Source organism: Electrophorus electricus, chromosome 1 (genome assembly GCF_041902795.1).
Source record: "Electrophorus electricus isolate QZ-2024a chromosome 1, ASM4190279v1, whole genome shotgun sequence".
NCBI lineage: Eukaryota > Metazoa > Chordata > Actinopteri > Gymnotiformes > Gymnotidae > Electrophorus > Electrophorus electricus.
The window spans coordinates 19,977,843-20,004,660 of record NC_137497.1 but is presented as its reverse complement, the minus strand read 5'-3'; the positions used below and the strand labels follow the sequence as shown (position 1 = coordinate 20,004,660).

At 37.3% G+C, this 26,818-nt stretch overlaps 8 non-coding genes across 8 annotated transcripts; all 8 read left to right on the top strand.

Annotated features, from left to right (window-relative positions):
- Nucleotides 1–2,165: 2,165 nt before the first annotated feature.
- LOC145659696 (5S ribosomal RNA) lies at nucleotides 2,166–2,284 on the top strand. Its single transcript, XR_014125800.1, has one exon. It is a non-coding gene; the product is annotated as a 5S ribosomal RNA (ribosomal RNA).
- Nucleotides 2,285–5,308: 3,024 nt separating this feature from the next.
- LOC145659695 (5S ribosomal RNA) lies at nucleotides 5,309–5,427 on the top strand. The gene has a single exon (XR_014125799.1). It is a non-coding gene; the product is annotated as a 5S ribosomal RNA (ribosomal RNA).
- A 3,015-nt stretch (nucleotides 5,428–8,442) lies between these two features.
- LOC145659694 (5S ribosomal RNA) lies at nucleotides 8,443–8,561 on the top strand. The gene has a single exon (XR_014125797.1). It is a non-coding gene; the product is annotated as a 5S ribosomal RNA (ribosomal RNA).
- A 3,003-nt stretch (nucleotides 8,562–11,564) lies between these two features.
- Nucleotides 11,565–11,683, top strand: LOC145659693 (5S ribosomal RNA). Its single transcript, XR_014125796.1, has one exon. It is a non-coding gene; the product is annotated as a 5S ribosomal RNA (ribosomal RNA).
- A 2,986-nt stretch (nucleotides 11,684–14,669) lies between these two features.
- LOC145659859 (5S ribosomal RNA) lies at nucleotides 14,670–14,788 on the top strand. Its single transcript, XR_014125995.1, has one exon. It is a non-coding gene; the product is annotated as a 5S ribosomal RNA (ribosomal RNA).
- Nucleotides 14,789–17,782: 2,994 nt separating this feature from the next.
- LOC145659858 (5S ribosomal RNA) lies at nucleotides 17,783–17,901 on the top strand. Its single transcript, XR_014125992.1, has one exon. It is a non-coding gene; the product is annotated as a 5S ribosomal RNA (ribosomal RNA).
- A 3,069-nt stretch (nucleotides 17,902–20,970) lies between these two features.
- LOC145659857 (5S ribosomal RNA) lies at nucleotides 20,971–21,089 on the top strand. The gene has a single exon (XR_014125991.1). It is a non-coding gene; the product is annotated as a 5S ribosomal RNA (ribosomal RNA).
- A 3,019-nt stretch (nucleotides 21,090–24,108) lies between these two features.
- LOC145659856 (5S ribosomal RNA) lies at nucleotides 24,109–24,227 on the top strand. Its single transcript, XR_014125990.1, has one exon. It is a non-coding gene; the product is annotated as a 5S ribosomal RNA (ribosomal RNA).
- Nucleotides 24,228–26,818: the final 2,591 nt, after the last annotated feature.

The window sequence follows — 26,818 nt, the reverse complement described above, 5'->3', positions numbered from 1 at the left end:
CATCTCATGTCCTATTTGGTTTATTTAAACATTGACTGAAATCAACCTGTTTTTTGACACTAGTAGACCTCCAAAACCATTACCTACACATCAAAAACAGATTAGATGAATGAATGAACCACACAAAATCATATTAAGGTGTTTTTATTTCTATTGTTGGCAGTGACTATTCCCATGCTGTCACTGGTGCAAAACAGCCAAGAGATCCATCACAAATAGTTGAAATGACAATAAAGGTTTAGCCAGCAGGGGGGTTTGTGTGCACATGAAGCCTCCAGATATGAACCTTTTTTTGAACCAATTGGATGGAAAGCTTCAAGGATTCATCTGGCAATCACTACAAAAACAAACAAAAATGTTTTAAAAAATAGAATTTAGCATTTACAAGTTACAAGTTCAATAAAAGAAAATCAGCAATCATAAATTCTCCAAAATAAGTCAACATCAAAACTCCACTCTTGAAATTTCCTTTGGAAACTAATACAAGGAAAAACAGGAAATTGGGTGATGTCACTTCCTGTCTTTAAGCAGGACAATTCCCCATAAAGCTCCCCTTCAAAGACAACATGGAAGACTCTCCACAAAAAAATCACAGGTAAGTTCATTTTTTCTTAATATACTTTTGTTTTACCTACTTTGTTAAAATATACAAACTTTTCTGTGTTAATCCTGTGTTTTAATTTACATACATATATAAATATATATACACACAGCATATGTGCATTTCAAACCCACAGTCCATGAACACACTGTGGTGGAGGGTAACTATCACAAGACATTGCACTCATACTGTGTGCATCTGCGCCTGTATCACTCCACCACACAGAAAACAGCATGAAAAACCTTTCCCAGTTTCCAAAGATTTCCAACTTTAATGTGTTGATTTGTACAGAGACTTCTACATGTGTAACTTGTAGAACAGCGTGTATCATATGTACAGAAATAAACTGCAGCTGAAGAGTCCTTTAGCATCATTTATTGTGCATGTGTTTTTTTGGGGGACTTCTCACTGGTGCTGACAATTTATTATTACATGGGTAGTACACACACACACACACACACACACACACGCACACACATACTAACAAGCAATTTTTACATGTTTATATGTCATCAAAGGTACAGAGATATTATTGTTTATTTAATGTTTCTTTTGAAAATGTTAGTTTGCTAATCGCAATGTCATGAAATCTTGTATCCTGTGTAAAAACCCCAGCTGCTGTGGTTGCTATGGTGACAGCGATGCTTGTTAATGTTAGCGCAGATCTTTTCGACATGTTATTATGTTGTTTTTTGTTGTTGTGATTTTCTATCTTTCATTGGTTAAATGGTAGAATATGGGTTTTCTGGTTAAGTTTCACTTTCTAAATGTTTACTCGATTTGTAATCAACTCGTTATTTTTAGTATTTTAACATTCTGTTTGTAGTGGTTGATCATTCCTGTTCATATTTGTTATTATGACATTAGGCTACTTACGTTATTTATGTGACCTACAGGACATTGTTGTGCTGCGCTTAACATTACACAGCACAATATAGCAACTTAGATTTCCAGATGAAATTTTTTTTTTACTAACGGACCTTGAGGGGAGGAGAGTCTGCCAGTCTCTCTCTCTCTCACATGCACACACACGCACGCAATTTCATTTTTCCATGTTTTTACAGTAAAGGTTCACAGACCCAGTACTGCCGCTTGCCTCGTGATGTTAACAGTGCCAGAACAAAACGCAGCATCACAGCGAGTAGACAGAATTGTCGGGGTACACAAGCTGGCTTGGTATTGTGAAACAGTGCGGTTGTGCACAGCTGGATCTCTTGAGTTGTCGCGTATTTGTTCACTGAACGTATGGATGGACAGGTAGCTAGCTCACGTTAGTTGTAGGAACTAAGCACAGCTTAGCTTGCTCTAGCTAGAAGTGTCCAATACAGCGATACGCTGTATAATGATCCCATAAACTAAACTTCATATCATTTTAAGCAACGGATCATCCAGCATATTGCAGAGAGGAAGAGCATGTTAAAGCAATGAAAAAAAGAAAGCAAAAACATGAAGGCATTGTGTAAGGCATTGTTTTATCGCTTCGACAAGAGCTTAATCGGGTGATTGTGTCTGTAGCCACGCTGTCGATGTATTGCATAAAGGCGCATTTTTCGCCGCTTTCATCGCTTACGGCCATACCACTCTGAACACGCCCGATCTCGTCCGATCTCGGAAGCTAAGCAGGGTCGGGCCTGGTTAGTACTTGGATGGGAGACCGCCTGGGAATACCAGGTGCTGTAAGCTTTTCTTCTTAGCTATGTTTCTTTTCATTTTTGCCTCTTTTCACGTACAACGTGGCTTCATTTCTTTAGGGTTTTATTTTATGCTTTCTTTCTTGCTTTTAGGTTTAGAACTGTAGCATTTTGGAGCTTAGTAAGTGCACCGGGTTCTCATAAACGTATGTATGTTTGTCTTATCAATTTCACCAAAACAACTCCATGTTTCTTTACTTTTACATCTTTCTCTTACCTTCATGTATTATGCCGTTTGTGTGTGCGAACACTTTCGGAGCAATTATCTAGGTGCGTTGGACCGCACGCCACTCAAAGCTTTTATTAACGGAACTGGAGGTTGGTTGCGTCGAGTTCAACTCCGTCCAATCATTTTGGGATTAGAACATGGTTTTACTCTTGAATCCCTTTCGACATTATATGTGCTATGTACATTTTAATGGGTGTTGTTTTGGGAAGGGATAGACTAATTTTAGTTACTGCAGCCTTTCTTTCGTTTGCTAACTATATTCATTCTGTTCCTTCTACCAGGGGAGCCAAGTCTGTCTCTCACTCATACATACACACACACACACACACACACACACACACACACACACACACATTAACAAGCAATTGATTTTTTACATGTTTATATATCATCACAGGTACAGAGATATTATTTTTTATTTTATGTTTCTTTTGAAAATGTTAGTTTGCTAATCGCAATGTAATGAAATCTTGTATCCTGTGGAAAAGCACAGTGGAAAAAATATTATTTCTTAATAAAAGTGAATAAAGTCACCACAGTATTCATAAGCATAACCATTTTTCCCATCTTTGAAAAACACTGCAACAGTCTTAAAAACATCTCAACATAACCATCTCATGTCCTATTTGGTTTATTTAAACATTGACTGAAATCAACCTGTTTTTTGACACTAGTAGACCTCCAAAACCATTACCTACACATCAAAAACAGATTAGATGAATGAATGAACCACACAAAATCATATTAAGGTGTTTTTATTTCTATTGTTGGCAGTGACTATTCCCATGCTGTCACTGGTGCAAAACAGCCAAGAGATCCATCACAAATAGTTGAAATGACAATAAAGGTTTAGCCAGCAGGGGGGTTTGTGTGCACATGAAGCCTCCAGATATGAACCTTTTTTTGAACCAATTGGATGGAAAGCTTCAAGGATTCATCTGGCAATCACTACAAAAACAAACAAAAATGTTTTAAAAAAATAGAATTTAGCATTTACAAGTTACAAGTTCAATAAAAGAAAATCAGCAATCATAAATTCTCCAAAATAAGTCAACATCAAAACTCCACTCTTGAAATTTCCTTTGGAAACTAATACAAGGAAAAACAGGAAATTGGGTGATGTCACTTCCTGTCTTTAAGCAGGACAATTCCCCATAAAGCTCCCCTTCAAAGACAACATGGAAGACTCTCCACAAAAAAGTCACAGGTAAGTTCATTTTTTCTTAATATACTTTTGTTTTACCTACTTTGTTAAAATAGACAAACTTTTCTGTGTTAATCCTGTGTTTTAATTTACATACATATATAAATATATATACACACAGCATATGTGCATTTCAAACACACAGTCCATGAACACACTGTGGTGGAGGGTAACTATGATAAGATATTACACTCATACTGTGTACATCTGCACCTGTATCACTCCACCACACAGAAAACAGTATGAAAAACCTTTCCCAGTTTCCAAAGATTTCCAATTTTAATGTGTAGATTTGTAGAGAGACTTCAACACTGTGAGTTATGATTCCAAAGCATGTGTAACTTGTAGAACAGCGTGTATCATACGTACAGAAATAAACTGCAGCTGAAGAGTCCTTTAGCATGATTTATTGTGCATGTGTTTTTTTTGGGGGACTTCTCACTGGTACTCACAATTTATTATTACATGGGTAGTACACACACACACACGCACACACATACTAACAAGCAATTTTTACATGTTTATATGTCATCAAAGGTACAGAGATATTATTGTTTATTTAATGTTTCTTTTGAAAATGTTAGTTTGCTAATCGCAATGTCATGAAATCTTGTATCCTGTGTAAAAACCCCAGCTGCTGTGGTTGCTATGGTGACAGCGATGCTTGTTAATGTTAGCGCAGATCTTTTCGACATGTTATTATGTTGTTTTTTGTTGTTGTGATTTTCTATCTTTCATTGGTTAAATGGTAGAATATGGGTTTTCTGGTTAAGTTTCACTTTCTAAATGTTTACTCGATTTGTAATCAACTCGTTATTTTTAGTATTTTAACATTCTGTTTGTAGTGGTTGATCATTCCTGTTCATATTTGTTATTATGACATTAGGCTACTTACGTTATTTATGTGACCTACAGGACATTGTTGTGCTGCGCTTAACATTACACAGCACAATATAGCAACTTAGATTTCCAGATGAAATTTTTTTTTTACTAACGGACCTTGAGGGGAGGAGAGTCTGCCAGTCTCTCTCTCTCTCACATGCACACACACGCACGCAATTTCATTTTTCCATGTTTTTACAGTAAAGGTTCACAGACCCAGTACTGCCGCTTGCCTCGTGATGTTAACAGTGCCAGAACAAAACGCAGCATCACAGCGAGTAGACAGAATTGTCGGGGTACACAAGCTGGCTTGGTATTGTGAAACAGTGCGGTTGTGCACAGCTGGATCTCTTGAGTTGTCGCGTATTTGTTCACTGAACGTATGGATGGACAGGTAGCTAGCTCACGTTAGTTGTAGGAACTAAGCACAGCTTAGCTTGCTCTAGCTAGAAGTGTCCAATACAGCGATACGCTGTATAATGATCCCATAAACTAAACTTCATATCATTTTAAGCAACGGATCATCCAGCATATTGCAGAGAGGAAGAGCATGTTAAAGCAATGAAAAAAAGAAAGCAAAAACATGAAGGCATTGTGTAAGGCATTGTTTTATCGCTTCGACAAGAGCTTAATCGGGTGATTGTGTCTGTAGCCACGCTGTCGATGTATTGCATAAAGGCGCATTTTTCGCCGCTTTCATCGCTTACGGCCATACCACTCTGAACACGCCCGATCTCGTCCGATCTCGGAAGCTAAGCAGGGTCGGGCCTGGTTAGTACTTGGATGGGAGACCGCCTGGGAATACCAGGTGCTGTAAGCTTTTCTTCTTAGCTATGTTTCTTTTCATTTTTGCCTCTTTTCACGTACAACGTGGCTTCATTTCTTTAGGGTTTTATTTTATGCTTTCTTTCTTGCTTTTAGGTTTAGAACTGTAGCATTTTGGAGCTTAGTAAGTGCACCGGGTTCTCATAAACGTATGTATGTTTGTCTTATCAATTTCACCAAAACAACTCCATGTTTCTTTACTTTTACATCTTTCTCTTACCTTCATGTATTATGCCGTTTGTGTGTGCGAACACTTTCGGAGCAATTATCTAGGTGCGTTGGACCGCACGCCACTCAAAGCTTTTATTAACGGAACTGGAGGTTGGTTGCGTCGAGTTCAACTCCGTCCAATCATTTTGGGATTAGAACATGGTTTTACTCTTGAATCCCTTTCGACATTATATGTGCTATGTACATTTTAATGGGTGTTGTTTTGGGAAGGGATAGACTAATTTTAGTTACTGCAGCCTTTCTTTCGTTTGCTAACTATATTCATTCTGTTCCTTCTACCAGGGGAGCCAAGTCTGTCTCTCACTCATACATACACACACACACACACACACACACACACACACACACACACACACATTAACAAGCAATTGATTTTTTACATGTTTATATATCATCACAGGTACAGAGATATTATTTTTTATTTTATGTTTCTTTTGAAAATGTTAGTTTGCTAATCGCAATGTAATGAAATCTTGTATCCTGTGGAAAAGCACAGTGGAAAAAATATTATTTCTTAATAAAAGTGAATAAAGTCACCACAGTATTCATAAGCATAACCATTTTTCCCATCTTTGAAAAACACTGCAACAGTCTTAAAAACATCTCAACATAAACATCTCATGTCCTATTTGGTTTATTTAAACATTGACTGAAATCAACCTGTTTTTTGACACTAGTAGACCTCCAAAACCATTACCTACACATCAAAAACAGATTAGATGAATGAATGAACCACACAAAATCATATTAAGGTGTTTTTATTTCTATTGTTGGCAGTGACTATTCCCATGCTGTCACTGGTGCAAAACAGCCAAGAGATCCATCACAAATAGTTGAAATGACAATAAAGGTTTAGCCAGCAGGGGGGTTTGTGTGCACATGAAGCCTCCAGATATGAACCTTTTTTTGAACCAATTGGATGGAAAGCTTCAAGGATTCATCTGGCAATCACTACAAAAACAAACAAAAATGTTTTAAAAAATAGAATTTAGCATTTACAAGTTACAAGTTCAATAAAAGAAAATCAGCAATCATAAATTCTCCAAAATAAGTCAACATCAAAACTCCACTCTTGAAATTTCCTTTGGAAACTAATAAAAGGAAAAACAGGAAATTGGGTGATGTCACTTCCTGTCTTTAAGCAGGACAATTCCCCATAAAGCTCCCCTTCAAAGACAACATGGAAGACTCTCCACAAAAAAATCACAGGTAAGTTCATTTTTTCTTAATATACTTTTGTTTTACCTACTTTGTTAAAATATACAAACTTTTCTGTGTTAATCCTGTGTTTTAATTTACATACATATATAAATATATATACACACAGCATATGTGCATTTCAAACCCACAGTCCATGAACACACTGTGGTGGAGGGTAACTATCCCAAGACATTACACTCATACTGTGTGCATCTGCGCCTGTGTCACTCCACCACACAGAAAACAGCATGAAAAACCTTTTCCAGTTTCCAAAGATTTCCAACTTTAATGTGTTGATTTGTACAGAGACTTCTACATGTGTAACTTGTAGAACAGCGTGTATCATATGTACAGAAATAAACTGCAGCTGAAGAGTCCTTTAGCATGATTTATTGTGCATGTGTTTTTTTTGGGGACTTCTCACTGGTGCTCAGAATTTATTATTACATGGGTAGTACACACACACACACACACACACACACACACACACACACATACTAACAAGCAATTTTTACATGTTTATATGTCATCAAAGGTACAGAGATATTATTGTTTATTTTATGTTTCTTTTGAAAATGTTACTTTGCTAATCGCAATGTCATGAAATCTTGTATCCTGTGTAAAAACCCCAGCTGCTGTGGTTGCTATGGTGACAGCGATGCTTGTTAATGTTAGCGCAGATCTTTTCGACATGTTATTATGTTGTTTTTTGTTGTTGTGATTTTCTATCTTTCATTGGTTAAATGATAGAATATGGGTTTTCTGGTTAAGTTTCACTTTCTAAATGTTTACTCGATTTGTAATCAACTCGTTATTTTTAGTATTTTAACATGCTGTTTGTAGTGGTTGATCATTCCTGTTCATATTTGTTATTATGACATTAGGCTACTTACGTTATTTATGTGACCTACAGGACATTGTTGTGCTGCGCTTAACATTACACAGCACAATATAGCAACTTAGATTTCCAGATGAAATTTTTTTTTTACTAACGGACCTTGAGGGGAGGAGAGTCTGCCAGTCTCTCTCTCTCACATGCACACACACGCACGCAATTTCATTTTTCCATGTTTTTACAGTAAAGGTTCACAGACCCAGTACTGCCGCTTGCCTCGTGATGTTAACAGTGCCAGAACAAAACGCAGCATCACAGCGAGTAGACAGAATTGTCGGGGTACACAAGCTGGCTTGGTATTGTGAAACAGTGCGGTTGTGCACAGCTGGAGCTCTTGAGTTGTCGCGTATTTGTTCACTGAACGTATGGATGGACAGGTAGCTAGCTCACGTTAGTTGTAGGAACTAACCACAGCTTAGCTTGCTCTAGCTAGAAGTGTCCAATACAGCGATACGCTGTATAATGATCCCATAAACTAAACTTCATATCATTTTAAGCAACGGATCATCCAGCATATTGCAGAGAGGAAGAGCATGTTAAAGCAATGAAAAAAAGAAAGCAAAAACATGAAGGCATTGTGTAAGGCATTGTTTTATCGCTTCGACAAGAGCTTAATCGGGTGATTGTGTCTGTAGCCACGCTGTCGATGTATTGCATAAAGGCGCATTTTTCGCCGCTTTTATCGCTTACGGCCATACCACTCTGAACACGCCCGATCTCGTCCGATCTCGGAAGCTAAGCAGGGTCGGGCCTGGTTAGTACTTGGATGGGAGACCGCCTGGGAATACCAGGTGCTGTAAGCTTTTCTTCTTAGCTATGTTTCTTTTCATTTTTGCCTCTTTTCACGTACAACGTGGCTTCATTTCTTTAGGGTTTTATTTTATGCTTTCTTTCTTGCTTTTAGGTTTAGAACTGTAGCATTTTGGAACTTAGTAAGTGCACCGGGTTCTCATAAACGTATGTATGTTTGTCTTATCAATTTCACCAAAACAACTCCATGTTTCTTTACTTTTACATCTTTCTCTTACCTTCATGTATTATGCCGTTTGTGTGTGCGAACACTTTCGGAGCAATTATCTAGGTGCGTTGGACCGCACGCCACTCAAAGCTTTTATTAACGGAACTGGAGGTTGGTTGCGTCGAGTTCAACTCCGTCCAATCATTTTGGGATTAGAACATGGTTTTACTCTTGAATCCCTTTCGACATTATATGTGCTATGTACATTTTAATGGGTGTTGTTTTGGGAAGGGATAGACTAATTTTAGTTACTGCAGCCTTTCTTTCGTTTGCTAACTATATTCATTCTGTTCCTTCTACCAGGGGAGCCAAGTCTGTCTCTCACTCATACATACACACACATACACACACACACACACACACATTAACAAGCAATTGAATTTTTACATGTTTATATATCATCACAGGTACAGAGATATTATTTTTTATTTTATGTTTCTTTTGAAAATGTTAGTTTGCTAATCGCAATGTAATGAAATCTTGTATCCTGTGGAAAAGCACAGTGGAAAAAATATTATTTCTTAATAAAAGTGAATAAAGTCACCACAATATTCATAAGCATAACCATTTTTCCCATCTTTGAAAAACACTGCAACAGTCTTAAAAACATCTCAACATAAACATCTCATGTCCTATTTGGTTTATTTAAACATTGACTGAAATCAACCTGTTTTTTGACACTAGTAGACCTCCAAAACCATTACCTACACATCAAAAACAGATTAGATGAATGAATGAACCACACAAAATCATATTAAGGTGTTTTTATTTCTATTGTTGGCAGTGACTATTCCCATGCTGTCACTGGTGCAAAACAGCCAAGAGATCCATCACAAATAGTTGAAATGACAATAAAGGTTTAGCCAGCAGGGGGGTTTGTGTGCACATGAAGCCTCCAGATATGAACCTTTTTTTGAACCAATTGGATGGAAAGCTTCAAGGATTCATCTGGCAATCACTACAAAAACAAACAAAAATGTTTTAGAAAATAGAATTTAGCATTTACAAGTTACAAGTTCAATAAAAGAAAATCAGCAATCATAAATTCTCCAAAATAAGTCAACATCAAAACTCCACTCTTGAAATTTCCTTTGGAAACTAATACAAGGAAAAACAGGAAATTGGGTGATGTCACTTCCTGTCTTTAAGCAGGACAATTCCCCATAAAGCTCCCCTTCAAAGACAACATGGAAGACTCTCCACAAAAAAATCACAGGTAAGTTCATTTTTTCTTAATATACTTTTGTTTTACCTACTTTGTTAAAATATACAAACTTTTCTGTGTTAATCCTGTGTTTTAATTTACATACATATATAAATATATATACACACAGCATATGTGCATTTCAAACCCACAGTCCATGAACACACTGTGGTGGAGGGTCACTATCACAAGACATTACACTCATACTGTGTGCATCTGCGCCTGTGTCACTCCACCACACAGAAAACAGCATGAAAAACCTTTCCCAGTTTCCAAAGATTTCCAACTTTAATGTGTTGATTTGTACAGAGACTTCTACATGTGTAACTTGTAGAACAGCGTGTATCATATGTACAGAAATAAACTGCAGCTGAAGAGTCCTTTAGCATCATTTATTGTGCATGTGTTTTTTTGGGGGACTTCTCACTGGTGCTCACAATTTATTATTACATGGGTAGTACACACACACACACACACACACACACACACACGCACACACATACTAACAAGCAATTTTTACATGTTTATATGTCATCAAAGGTACAGAGATATTATTGTTTATTTTATGTTTCTTTTGAAAATGTTACTTTGCTAATCGCAATGTCATGAAATCTTGTATCCTGTGTAAAAACCCCAGCTGCTGTGGTTGCTATGGTGACAGCGATGCTTGTTAATGTTAGCGCAGATCTTTTCGACATGTTATTATGTTGTTTTTTGTTGTTGTGATTTTCTATCTTTCATTGGTTAAATGATAGAATATGGGTTTTCTGGTTAAGTTTCACTTTCTAAATGTTTACTCGATTTGTAATCAACTCGTTATTTTTAGTATTTTAACATGCTGTTTGTAGTGGTTGATCATTCCTGTTCATATTTGTTATTATGACATTAGGCTACTTACGTTATTTATGTGACCTACAGGACATTGTTGTGCTGCGCTTAACATTACACAGCACAATATAGCAACTTAGATTTCCAGATGAATTTTTTTTTTTACTAACGGACCTTGAGGGGAGGAGAGTCTGCCAGTCTCTCTCTCTCACATGCACACACACGCACGCAATTTCATTTTTCCATGTTTTTACAGTAAAGGTTCACAGACCCAGTACTGCCGCTTGCCTCGTGATGTTAACAGTGCCAGAACAAAACGCAGCATCACAGCGAGTAGACAGAATTGTCGGGGTACACAAGCTGGCTTGGTATTGTGAAACAGTGCGGTTGTGCACAGCTGGAGCTCTTGAGTTGTCGCGTATTTGTTCACTGAACGTATGGATGGACAGGTAGCTAGCTCACGTTAGTTGTAGGAACTAAGCACAGCTTAGCTTGCTCTAGCTAGAAGTGTCCAATACAGCGATACGCTGTATAATGATCCCATAAACTAAACTTCATATCATTTTAAGCAACGGATCATCCAGCATATTGCAGAGAGGAAGAGCATGTTAAAGCAATGAAAAAAAGAAAGCAAAAACATGAAGGCATTGTGTAAGGCATTGTTTTATCGCTTCGACAAGAGCTTAATCGGGTGATTGTGTCTGTAGCCACGCTGTCGATGTATTGCATAAAGTCGCATTTTTCGCCGCTTTTATCGCTTACGGCCATACCACTCTGAACACGCCCGATCTCGTCCGATCTCGGAAGCTAAGCAGGGTCGGGCCTGGTTAGTACTTGGATGGGAGACCGCCTGGGAATACCAGGTGCTGTAAGCTTTTCTTCTTAGCTATGTTTCTTTTCATTTTTGCCTCTTTTCACGTACAACGTGGCTTCATTTCTTTAGGGTTTTATTTTATGCTTTCTTTCTTGCTTTTAGGTTTAGAACTGTAGCATTTTGGAACTTAGTAAGTGCACCGGGTTCTCATAAACGTATGTATGTTTGTCTTATCAATTTCACCAAAACAACTCCATGTTTCTTTACTTTTACATCTTTCTCTTACCTTCATGTATTATGCCGTTTGTGTGTGCGAACACTTTCGGAGCAATTATCTAGGTGCGTTGGACCGCACGCCACTCAAAGCTTTTATTAACGGAACTGGAGGTTGGTTGCGTCGAGTTCAACTCCGTCCAATCATTTTGGGATTAGAACATGGTTTTACTCTTGAATCCCTTTCGACATTATATGTGCTATGTACATTTTAATGGGTGTTGTTTTGGGAAGGGATAGACTAATTTTAGTTACTGCAGCCTTTCTTTCGTTTGCTAACTATATTCATTCTGTTCCTTCTACCAGGGGAGCCAAGTCTGTCTCTCACTCATACATACACACACATACACACACACACACACACACATTAACAAGCAATTGAATTTTTACATGTTTATATATCATCACAGGTACAGAGATATTATTTTTTATTTTATGTTTCTTTTGAAAATGTTAGTTTGCTAATCGCAATGTAATGAAATCTTGTATCCTGTGGAAAAGCACAGTGGAAAAAATATTATTTCTTAATAAAAGTGAATAAAGTCACCACAATATTCATAAGCATAACCATTTTTCCCATCTTTGAAAAACACTGCAACAGTCTTAAAAACATCTCAACATAAACATCTCATGTCCTATTTGGTTTATTTAAACATTGACTGAAATCAACCTGTTTTTTGACACTAGTAGACCTCCAAAACCATTACCTACACATCAAAAACAGATTAGATGAATGAATGAACCACACAAAATCATATTAAGGTGTTTTTATTTCTATTGTTGGCAGTGACTATTCCCATGCTGTCACTGGTGCAAAACAGCCAAGAGATCCATCACAAATAGTTGAAATGACAATAAAGGTTTAGCCAGCAGGGGGGTTTGTGTGCACATGAAGCCTCCAGATATGAACCTTTTTTTGAACCAATTGGATGGAAAGCTTCAAGGATTCATCTGGCAATCACTACAAAAACAAACAAAAATGTTTTAGAAAATAGAATTTAGCATTTACAAGTTACAAGTTCAATAAAAGAAAATCAGCAATCATAAATTCTCCAAAATAAGTCAACATCAAAACTCCACTCTTGAAATTTCCTTTGGAAACTAATACAAGGAAAAACAGGAAATTGGGTGATGTCACTTCCTGTCTTTAAGCAGGACAATTCCCCATAAAGCTCCCCTTCAAAGACAACATGGAAGACTCTCCACAAAAAAAATCACAGGTAAGTTCATTTTTTCTTAATATACTTTTGTTTTACCTACTTTGTTAAAATATACAAACTTTTCTGTGTTAATCCTGTGTTTTAATTTACATACATATATAAATATATATACACACAGCATATGTGCATTTCAAACCCACAGTCCATGAACACACTGTGGTGGAGGGTCACTATCCCAAGACATTACACTCATACTGTGTGCATCTGCGCCTGTGTCACTCCACCACACAGAAAACAGCATGAAAAACCTTTCCCAGTTTCCAAAGATTTCCAACTTTAATGTGTTGATTTGTACAGAGACTTCTACATGTGTAACTTGTAGAACAGCGTGTATCATATGTACAGAAATAAACTGCAGCTGAAGAGTCCTTTAGCATCATTTATTGTGCATGTGTTTTTTTGGGGGACTTCTCACTGGTGCTCAGAATTTATTATTACATGGGTAGTACACACACACACACACACACATACTAACAAGCAATTTTTACATGTTTATATGTCATCAAAGGTACAGAGATATTATTGTTTATTTTATGTTTCTTTTGAAAATGTTACTTTGCTAATCGCAATGTCATGAAATCTTGTATCCTGTGTAAAAACCCCAGCTGCTGTGGTTGCTATGGTGACAGCGATGCTTGTTAATGTTAGCGCAGATCTTTTCGACATGTTATTATGTTGTTTTTTGTTGTTGTGATTTTCTATCTTTCATTGGTTAAATGATAGAATATGGGTTTTCTGGTTAAGTTTCACTTTCTAAATGTTTACTCGATTTGTAATCAACTCGTTATTTTTAGTATTTTAACATGCTGTTTGTAGTGGTTGATCATTCCTGTTCATATTTGTTATTATGACATTAGGCTACTTACGTTATTTATGTGACCTACAGGACATTGTTGTGCTGCGCTTAACATTACACAGCACAATATAGCAACTTAGATTTCCAGATGAAATTTTTTTTTTACTAACGGACCTTGAGGGGAGGAGAGTCTGCCAGTCTCTCTCTCTCTCACATGCACACACACGCACGCAATTTCATTTTTCCATGTTTTTACAGTAAAGGTTCACAGACCCAGTACTGCCGCTTGCCTCGTGATGTTAACAGTGCCAGAACAAAACGCAGCATCACAGCGAGTAGACAGAATTGTCGGGGTACACAAGCTGGCTTGGTATTGTGAAACAGTGCGGTTGTGCACAGCTGGATCTCTTGAGTTGTCGCGTATTTGTTCACTGAACGTATGGATGGACAGGTAGCTAGCTCACGTTAGTTGTAGGAACTAAGCACAGCTTAGCTTGCTCTAGCTAGAAGTGTCCAATACAGCGATACGCTGTATAATGATCCCATAAACTAAACTTCATATCATTTTAAGCAACGGATCATCCAGCATATTGCAGAGAGGAAGAGCATGTTAAAGCAATGAAAAAAAGAAAGCAAAAACATGAAGGCATTGTGTAAGGCATTGTTTTATCGCTTCGACAAGAGCTTAATCGGGTGATTGTGTCTGTAGCCACGCTGTCGATGTATTGCATAAAGGCGCATTTTTCGCCGCTTTCATCGCTTACGGCCATACCACTCTGAACACGCCCGATCTCGTCCGATCTCGGAAGCTAAGCAGGGTCGGGCCTGGTTAGTACTTGGATGGGAGACCGCCTGGGAATACCAGGTGCTGTAAGCTTTTCTTCTTAGCTATGTTTCTTTTCATTTTTGCCTCTTTTCACGTACAACGTGGCTTCATTTCTTTAGGGTTTTATTTTATGCTTTCTTTCTTGCTTTTAGGTTTAGAACTGTAGCATTTTGGAACTTAGTAAGTGCACCGGGTTCTCATAAACGTATGTATGTTTGTCTTATCAATTTCACCAAAACAACTCCATGTTTCTTTACTTTTACATCTTTCTCTTACCTTCATGTATTATGCCGTTTGTGTGTGCGAACACTTTCGGAGCAATTATCTAGGTGCGTTGGACCGCACGCCACTCAAAGCTTTTATTAACGGAACTGGAGGTTGGTTGCGTCGAGTTCAACTCCGTCCAATCATTTTGGGATTAGAACATGGTTTTACTCTTGAATCCCTTTCGACATTATATGTGCTATGTACATTTTAATGGGTGTTGTTTTGGGAAGGGATAGACTAATTTTAGTTACTGCAGCCTTTCTTTCGTTTGCTAACTATATTCATTCTGTTCCTTCTACCAGGGGAGCCAAGTCTGTCTCTCACTCATACATACACACACATACACACACACACACACACACACATTAACAAGCAATTGAATTTTTACATGTTTATATATCATCACAGGTACAGAGATATTATTTTTTATTTTATGTTTCTTTTGAAAATGTTAGTTTGCTAATCGCAATGTAATGAAATCTTGTATCCTGTGGAAAAGCACAGTGGAAAAAATATTATTTCTTAATAAAAGTGAATAAAGTCACCACAATATTCATAAGCATAACCATTTTTCCCATCTTTGAAAAACACTGCAACAGTCTTAAAAACATCTCAACATAAACATCTCATGTCCTATTTGGTTTATTTAAACATTGACTGAAATCAACCTGTTTTTTGACACTAGTAGACCTCCAAAACCATTACCTACACATCAAAAACAGATTAGATGAATGAATGAACCACACAAAATCATATTAAGGTGTTTTTATTTCTATTGTTGGCAGTGACTATTCCCATGCTGTCACTGGTGCAAAACAGCCAAGAGATCCATCACAAATAGTTGAAATGACAATAAAGGTTTAGCCAGCAGGGGGGTTTGTGTGCACATGAAGCCTCCAGATATGAACCTTTTTTTGAACCAATTGGATGGAAAGCTTCAAGGATTCATCTGGCAATCACTACAAAAACAAACAAAAATGTTTTAGAAAATAGAATTTAGCATTTACAAGTTACAAGTTCAATAAAAGAAAATCAGCAATCATAAATTCTCCAAAATAAGTCAACATCAAAACTCCACTCTTGAAATTTCCTTTGGAAACTAATACAAGGAAAAACAGGAAATTGGGTGATGTCACTTCCTGTCTTTAAGCAGGACAATTCCCCATAAAGCTCCCCTTCAAAGACAACATGGAAGACTCTCCACAAAAAAAATCACAGGTAAGTTCATTTTTTCTTAATATACTTTTGTTTTACCTACTTTGTTAAAATATACAAACTTTTCTGTGTTAATCCTGTGTTTTAATTTACATACATATATAAATATATATACACACAGCATATGTGCATTTCAAACCCACAGTCCATGAACACACTGTGGTGGAGGGTCACTATCCCAAGACATTACACTCATACTGTGTGCATCTGCGCCTGTGTCACTCCACCACACAGAAAACAGCATGAAAAACCTTTCCCAGTTTCCAAAGATTTCCAACTTTAATGTGTTGATTTGTACAGAGACTTCTACATGTGTAACTTGTAGAACAGCGTGTATCATATGTACAGAAATAAACTGCAGCTGAAGAGTCCTTTAGCATCATTTATTGTGCATGTGTTTTTTTGGGGGACTTCTCACTGGTGCTCAGAATTTATTATTACATGGGTAGTACACACACACACACACACACACACACACATACTAACAAGCAATTTTTACATGTTTATATGTCATCAAAGGTACAGAGATATTATTGTTTATTTTATGTTTCTTTTGAAAATGTTACTTTGCTAATCGCAATGTCATGAAATCTTGTATCCTGTGTAAAAACCCCAGCTGCTGTGGTTGCTATGGTGACAGCGATGCTTGTTAATGTTAGCGCAGATCTTTTCGACATGTTATTATGTTGTTTTTTGTTGTTGTGATTTTCTATCTTTCATTGGTTAAATGATAGAATATGGGTTTTCTGGTTAAGTTTCACTTTCTAAATGTTTACTCGATTTGTAATCAACTCGTTATTTTTAGTATTTTAACATGCTGTTTGTAGTGGTTGATCATTCCTGTTCATATTTGTTATTATGACATTAGGCTACTTACGTTATTTATGTGACCTACAGGACATTGTTGTGCTGCGCTTAACATTACACAGCACAATATAGCAACTTAGATTTCCAGATGAAATTTTTTTTTTACTAACGGACCTTGAGGGGAGGAGAGTCTGCCAGTCTCTCTCTCTCACATGCACACACACGCACGCAATTTCATTTTTCCATGTTTTTACAGTAAAGGTTCACAGACCCAGTACTGCCGCTTGCCTCGTGATGTTAACAGTGCCAGAACAAAACGCAGCATCACAGCGAGTAGACAGAATTGTCGGGGTACACAAGCTGGCTTGGTATTGTGAAACAGTGCGGTTGTGCACAGCTGGAGCTCTTGAGTTGTCGCGTATTTGTTCACTGAACGTATGGATGGTCAGGTAGCTAGCTCACGTTAGTTGTAGGAACTAACCACAGCTTAGCTTGCTCTAGCTAGAAGTGTCCAATACAGCGATACGCTGTATAATGATCCCATAAACTAAACTTCATATCATTTTAAGCAACGGATCATCCAGCATATTGCAGAGAGGAAGAGCATGTTAAAGCAATGAAAAAAAGAAAGCAAAAACATGAAGGCATTGTGTAAGGCATTGTTTTATCGCTTCGACAAGAGCTTAATCGGGTGATTGTGTCTGTAGCCACGCTGTCGATGTATTGCATAAAGGCGCATTTTTCGCCGCTTTCATCGCTTACGGCCATACCACTCTGAACACGCCCGATCTCGTCCGATCTCGGAAGCTAAGCAGGGTCGGGCCTGGTTAGTACTTGGATGGGAGACCGCCTGGGAATACCAGGTGCTGTAAGCTTTTCTTCTTAGCTATGTTTCTTTTCATTTTTGCCTCTTTTCACGTACAACGTGGCTTCATTTCTTTAGGGTTTTATTTTATGCTTTCTTTCTTGCTTTTAGGTTTAGAACTGTAGCATTTTGGAACTTAGTAAGTGCACCGGGTTCTCATAAACGTATGTATGTTTGTCTTATCAATTTCACCAAAACAACTCCATGTTTCTTTACTTTTACATCTTTCTCTTACCTTCATGTATTATGCCGTTTGTGTGTGCGAACACTTTCGGAGCAATTATCTAGGTGCGTTGGACCGCACGCCACTCAAAGCTTTTATTAACGGAACTGGAGGTTGGTTGCGTCGAGTTCAACTCCGTCCAATCATTTTGGGATTAGAACATGGTTTTACTCTTGAATCCCTTTCGACATTATATGTGCTATGTACATTTTAATGGGTGTTGTTTTGGGAAGGGATAGACTAATTTTAGTTACTGCAGCCTTTCTTTCGTTTGCTAACTATATTCATTCTGTTCCTTCTACCAGGGGAGCCAAGTCTGTCTCTCACTCATACATACACATACATACACACACATACACACATACACACACACAGACACACACACACACACACACACACACACACACACACACACACACACACACACACACACACACACACACACACACACATTAACAAGCAATTGAATTTTTACATGTTTATATATCATCACAGGTACAGAGATATTATTTTTTATTTTATGTTTCTTTTGAAAATGTTAGTTTGCTAATCGCAATGTAATGAAATCTTGTATCCTGTGGAAAAGCACAGTGGAAAAAATATTATTTCTTAATAAAAGTGAATAAAGTCACCACAGTATTCATAAGCATAACCATTTTTCCCATCTTTGAAAAACACTGCAACAGTCTTAAAAACATTTCAACATAAACATCTCATGTCCTATTTGGTTTATTTAAACATTGACTGAAATCAACCTGTTTTTTGACACTAGTAGACCTCCAAAACCATTACCTACACATCAAAAACAGATTAGATGAATGAATGAACCACACAAAATCATATTAAGGTGTTTTTATTTCTATTGTTGGCAGTGACTATTCCCATGCTGTCACTGGTGCAAAACAGCCAAGAGATCCATCACAAATAGTTGAAATGACAATAAAGGTTTAGCCAGCAGGGGGGTTTGTGTGCACATGAAGCCTCCAGATATGAACCTTTTTTTGAACCAATTGGATGGAAAGCTTCAAGGATTCATCTGGCAATCACTACAAAAACAAACAAAAATGTTTTAGAAAATAGAATTTAGCATTTACAAGTTACAAGTTCAATAAAAGAAAATCAGCAATCATAAATTCTCCAAAATAAGTCAACATCAAAACTCCACTCTTGAAATTTCCTTTGGAAACTAATACAAGGAAAAACAGGAAATTGGGTGATGTCACTTCCTGTCTTTAAGCAGGACAATTCCCCATAAAGCTCCCCTTCAAAGACAACATGGAAGACTCTCCACAAAAAAATCACAGGTAAGTTCATTTTTTCTTAATATACTTTTGTTTTACCTACTTTGTTAAAATATACAAACTTTTCTGTGTTAATCCTGTGTTTTAATTTACATACATATATAAATATATATACACACAGCATATGTGCATTTCAAACCCACAGTCCATGAACACACTGTGGTGGAGGGTAACTATCACAAGACATTACACTCATACTGTGTGCATCTGCGCCTGTATCACTCCACCACACAGAAAACAGCATGAAAAACCTTTCCCAGTTTCCAAAGATTTCCAACTTTAATGTGTTGATTTGTACAGAGACTTCTACATGTGTAACTTGTAGAACAGCGTGTATCATATGTACAGAAATAAACTGCAGCTGAAGAGTCCTTTAGCATCATTTATTGTGCATGTGTTTTTTTGGGGGACTTCTCACTGGTGCTCACAATTTATTATTACATGGGTAGTACACACACACACACACACACATACTAACAAGCAATTTTTACATGTTTATATGTCATCAAAGGTACAGAGATATTATTGTTTATTTTATGTTTCTTTTGAAAATGTTACTTTGCTAATCGCAATGTCATGAAATCTTGTATCCTGTGTAAAAACCCCAGCTGCTGTGGTTGCTATGGTGACAGCGATGCTTGTTAATGTTAGCGCAGATCTTTTCGACATGTTATTATGTTGTTTTTTGTTGTTGTGATTTTCTATCTTTCATTGGTTAAATGATAGAATATGGGTTTTCTGGTTAAGTTTCACTTTCTAAATGTTTACTCGATTTGTAATCAACTCGTTATTTTTAGTATTTTAACATGCTGTTTGTAGTGGTTGATCATTCCTGTTCATATTTGTTATTATGACATTAGGCTACTTACGTTATTTATGTGACCTACAGGACATTGTTGTGCTGCGCTTAACATTACACAGCACAATATAGCAACTTAGATTTCCAGATGAAATTTTTTTTTTACTAACGGACCTTGAGGGGAGGAGAGTCTGCCAGTCTCTCTCTCTCACATGCACACACACGCACGCAATTTCATTTTTCCATGTTTTTACAGTAAAGGTTCACAGACCCAGTACTGCCGCTTGCCTCGTGATGTTAACAGTGCCAGAACAAAACGCAGCATCACAGCGAGTAGACAGAATTGTCGGGGTACACAAGCTGGCTTGGTATTGTGAAACAGTGCGGTTGTGCACAGCTGGAGCTCTTGAGTTGTCGCGTATTTGTTCACTGAACGTATGGATGGACAGGTAGCTAGCTCACGTTAGTTGTAGGAACTAACCACAGCTTAGCTTGCTCTAGCTAGAAGTGTCCAATACAGCGATACGCTGTATAATGATCCCATAAACTAAACTTCATATCATTTTAAGCAACGGATCATCCAGCATATTGCAGAGAGGAAGAGCATGTTAAAGCAATGAAAAAAAGAAAGCAAAAACATGAAGGCATTGTGTAAGGCATTGTTTTATCGCTTCGACAAGAGCTTAATCGGGTGATTGTGTCTGTAGCCACGCTGTCGATGTATTGCATAAAGGCGCATTTTTCGCCGCTTTCATCGCTTACGGCCATACCACTCTGAACACGCCCGATCTCGTCCGATCTCGGAAGCTAAGCAGGGTCGGGCCTGGTTAGTACTTGGATGGGAGACCGCCTGGGAATACCAGGTGCTGTAAGCTTTTCTTCTTAGCTATGTTTCTTTTCATTTTTGCCTCTTTTCACGTACAACGTGGCTTCATTTCTTTAGGGTTTTATTTTATGCTTTCTTTCTTGCTTTTAGGTTTAGAACTGTAGCATTTTGGAACTTAGTAAGTGCACCGGGTTCTCATAAACGTATGTATGTTTGTCTTATCAATTTCACCAAAACAACTCCATGTTTCTTTACTTTTACATCTTTCTCTTACCTTCATGTATTATGCCGTTTGTGTGTGCGAACACTTTCGGAGCAATTATCTAGGTGCGTTGGACCGCACGCCACTCAAAGCTTTTATTAACGGAACTGGAGGTTGGTTGCGTCGAGTTCAACTCCGTCCAATCATTTTGGGATTAGAACATGGTTTTACTCTTGAATCCCTTTCGACATTATATGTGCTATGTACATTTTAATGGGTGTTGTTTTGGGAAGGGATAGACTAATTTTAGTTACTGCAGCCTTTCTTTCGTTTGCTAACTATATTCATTCTGTTCCTTCTACCAGGGGAGCCAAGTCTGTCTCTCACTCATACATACACACACATACACACACACACACACACACACATTAACAAGCAATTGAATTTTTACATGTTTATATATCATCACAGGTACAGAGATATTATTTTTTATTTTATGTTTCTTTTGAAAATGTTAGTTTGCTAATCGCAATGTAATGAAATCTTGTATCCTGTGGAAAAGCACAGTGGAAAAAATATTATTTCTTAATAAAAGTGAATAAAGTCACCACAATATTCATAAGCATAACCATTTTTCCCATCTTTGAAAAACACTGCAACAGTCTTAAAAACATCTCAACATAAACATCTCATGTCCTATTTGGTTTATTTAAACATTGACTGAAATCAACCTGTTTTTTGACACTAGTAGACCTCCAAAACCATTACCTACACATCAAAAACAGATTAGATGAATGAATGAACCACACAAAATCATATTAAGGTGTTTTTATTTCTATTGTTGGCAGTGACTATTCCCATGCTGTCACTGGTGCAAAACAGCCAAGAGATCCATCACAAATAGTTGAAATGACAATAAAGGTTTAGCCAGCAGGGGGGTTTGTGTGCACATGAAGCCTCCAGATATGAACCTTTTTTTGAACCAATTGGATGGAAAGCTTCAAGGATTCATCTGGCAATCACTACAAAAACAAACAAAAATGTTTTAGAAAATAGAATTTAGCATTTACAAGTTACAAGTTCAATAAAAGAAAATCAGCAATCATAAATTCTCCAAAATAAGTCAACATCAAAACTCCACTCTTGAAATTTCCTTTGGAAACTAATACAAGGAAAAACAGGAAATTGGGTGATGTCACTTCCTGTCTTTAAGCAGGACAATTCCCCATAAAGCTCCCCTTCAAAGACAACATGGAAGACTCTCCACAAAAAAATCACAGGTAAGTTCATTTTTTCTTAATATACTTTTGTTTTACCTACTTTGTTAAAATATACAAACTTTTCTGTGTTAATCCTGTGTTTTAATTTACATACATATATAAATATATATACACACAGCATATGTGCATTTCAAACCCACAGTCCATGAACACACTGTGGTGGAGGGTCACTATCACAAGACATTACACTCATACTGTGTGCATCTGCGCCTGTGTCACTCCACCACACAGAAAACAGCATGAAAAACCTTTCCCAGTTTCCAAAGATTTCCAACTTTAATGTGTTGATTTGTACAGAGACTTCTACATGTGTAACTTGTAGAACAGCGTGTATCATATGTACAGAAATAAACTGCAGCTGAAGAGTCCTTTAGCATCATTTATTGTGCATGTGTTTTTTTGGGGGACTTCTCACTGGTGCTCACAATTTATTATTACATGGGTAGTACACACACACACACACACACACACACACACACACACACACACACACGCACACACATACTAACAAGCAATTTTTACATGTTTATATGTCATCAAAGGTACAGAGATATTATTGTTTATTTTATGTTTCTTTTGAAAATGTTACTTTGCTAATCGCAATGTCATGAAATCTTGTATCCTGTGTAAAAACCCCAGCTGCTGTGGTTGCTATGGTGACAGCGATGCTTGTTAATGTTAGCGCAGATCTTTTCGACATGTTATTATGTTGTTTTTTGTTGTTGTGATTTTCTATCTTTCATTGGTTAAATGATAGAATATGGGTTTTCTGGTTAAGTTTCACTTTCTAAATGTTTACTCGATTTGTAATCAACTCGTTATTTTTAGTATTTTAACATGCTGTTTGTAGTGGTTGATCATTCCTGTTCATATTTGTTATTATGACATTAGGCTACTTACGTTATTTATGTGACCTACAGGACATTGTTGTGCTGCGCTTAACATTACACAGCACAATATAGCAACTTAGATTTCCAGATGAAATTTTTTTTTTACTAACGGACCTTGAGGGGAGGAGAGTCTGCCAGTCTCTCTCTCTCACATGCACACACACGCACGCAATTTCATTTTTCCATGTTTTTACAGTAAAGGTTCACAGACCCAGTACTGCCGCTTGCCTCGTGATGTTAACAGTGCCAGAACAAAACGCAGCATCACAGCGAGTAGACAGAATTGTCGGGGTACACAAGCTGGCTTGGTATTGTGAAACAGTGCGGTTGTGCACAGCTGGAGCTCTTGAGTTGTCGCGTATTTGTTCACTGAACGTATGGATGGACAGGTAGCTAGCTCACGTTAGTTGTAGGAACTAAGCACAGCTTAGCTTGCTCTAGCTAGAAGTGTCCAATACAGCGATACGCTGTATAATGATCCCATAAACTAAACTTCATATCATTTTAAGCAACGGATCATCCAGCATATTGCAGAGAGGAATAGCATGTTAAAGCAATGAAAAAAAGAAAGCAAAAACATGAAGGCATTGTGTAAGGCATTGTTTTATCGCTTCGACAAGAGCTTAATCGGGTGATTGTGTCTGTAGCCACGCTGTCGATGTATTGCATAAAGGCGCATTTTTCGCCGCTTTTATCGCTTACGGCCATACCACTCTGAACACGCCCGATCTCGTCCGATCTCGGAAGCTAAGCAGGGTCGGGCCTGGTTAGTACTTGGATGGGAGACCGCCTGGGAATACCAGGTGCTGTAAGCTTTTCTTCTTAGCTATGTTTCTTTTCATTTTTGCCTCTTTTCACGTACAACGTGGCTTCATTTCTTTAGGGTTTTATTTTATGCTTTCTTTCTTGCTTTTAGGTTTAGAACTGTAGCATTTTGGAACTTAGTAAGTGCACCGGGTTCTCATAAACGTATGTATGTTTGTCTTATCAATTTCACCAAAACAACTCCATGTTTCTTTACTTTTACATCTTTCTCTTACCTTCATGTATTATGCCGTTTGTGTGTGCGAACACTTTCGGAGCAATTATCTAGGTGCGTTGGACCGCACGCCACTCAAAGCTTTTATTAACGGAACTGGAGGTTGGTTGCGTCGAGTTCAACTCCGTCCAATCATTTTGGGATTAGAACATGGTTTTACTCTTGAATCCCTTTCGACATTATATGTGCTATGTACATTTTAATGGGTGTTGTTTTGGGAAGGGATAGACTAATTTTAGTTACTGCAGCCTTTCTTTCGTTTGCTAACTATATTCATTCTGTTCCTTCTACCAGGGGAGCCAAGTCTGTCTCTCACTCATACATACACACACATACACACACACACACACACACACATTAACAAGCAATTGAATTTTTACATGTTTATATATCATCACAGGTACAGAGATATTATTTTTTATTTTATGTTTCTTTTGAAAATGTTAGTTTGCTAATCGCAATGTAATGAAATCTTGTATCCTGTGGAAAAGCACAGTGGAAAAAATATTATTTCTTAATAAAAGTGAATAAAGTCACCACAATATTCATAAGCATAACCATTTTTCCCATCTTTGAAAAACACTGCAACAGTCTTAAAAACATCTCAACATAAACATCTCATGTCCTATTTGGTTTATTTAAACATTGACTGAAATCAACCTGTTTTTTGACACTAGTAGACCTCCAAAACCATTACCTACACATCAAAAACAGATTAGATGAATGAATGAACCACACAAAATCATATTAAGGTGTTTTTATTTCTATTGTTGGCAGTGACTATTCCCATGCTGTCACTGGTGCAAAACAGCCAAGAGATCCATCACAAATAGTTGAAATGACAATAAAGGTTTAGCCAGCAGGGGGGTTTGTGTGCACATGAAGCCTCCAGATATGAACCTTTTTTTGAACCAATTGGATGGAAAGCTTCAAGGATTCATCTGGCAATCACTACAAAAACAAACAAAAATGTTTTAGAAAATAGAATTTAGCATTTACAAGTTACAAGTTCAATAAAAGAAAATCAGCAATCATAAATTCTCCAAAATAAGTCAACATCAAAACTCCACTCTTGAAATTTCCTTTGGAAACTAATACAAGGAAAAACAGGAAATTGGGTGATGTCACTTCCTGTCTTTAAGCAGGACAATTCCCCATAAAGCTCCCCTTCAAAGACAACATGGAAGACTCTCCACAAAAAAATCACAGGTAAGTTCATTTTTTCTTAATATACTTTTGTTTTACCTACTTTGTTAAAATATACAAACTTTTCTGTGTTAATCCTGTGTTTTAATTTACATACATATATAAATATATATACACACAGCATATGTGCATTTCAAACCCACAGTCCATGAACACACTGTGGTGGAGGGTCACTATCACAAGACATTACACTCATACTGTGTGCATCTGCGCCTGTGTCACTCCACCACACAGAAAACAGCATGAAAAACCTTTCCCAGTTTCCAAAGATTTCCAACTTTAATGTGTTGATTTGTACAGAGACTTCTACATGTGTAACTTGTAGAACAGCGTGTATCATATGTACAGAAATAAACTGCAGCTGAAGAGTCCTTTAGCATCATTTATTGTGCATGTGTTTTTTTGGGGGACTTCTCACTGGTGCTCACAATTTATTATTACATGGGTAGTACACACACACACACACACACACACACACACACACACACACACACGCACACACATACTAACAAGCAATTTTTACATGTTTATATGTCATCAAAGGTACAGAGATATTATTGTTTATTTTATGTTTCTTTTGAAAATGTTACTTTGCTAATCGCAATGTCATGAAATCTTGTATCCTGTGTAAAAACCCCAGCTGCTGTGGTTGCTATGGTGACAGCGATGCTTGTTAATGTTAGCGCAGATCTTTTCGACATGTTATTATGTTGTTTTTTGTTGTTGTGATTTTCTATCTTTCATTGGTTAAATGATAGAATATGGGTTTTCTGGTTAAGTTTCACTTTCTAAATGTTTACTCGATTTGTAATCAACTCGTTATTTTTAGTATTTTAACATGCTGTTTGTAGTGGTTGATCATTCCTGTTCATATTTGTTATTATGACATTAGGCTACTTACGTTATTTATGTGACCTACAGGACATTGTTGTGCTGCGCTTAACATTACACAGCACAATATAGCAACTTAGATTTCCAGATGAAATTTTTTTTTTACTAACGGACCTTGAGGGGAGGAGAGTCTGCCAGTCTCTCTCTCTCTCACATGCACACACACGCACGCAATTTCATTTTTCCATGTTTTTACAGTAAAGGTTCACAGACCCAGTACTGCCGCTTGCCTCGTGATGTTAACAGTGCCAGAACAAAACGCAGCATCAC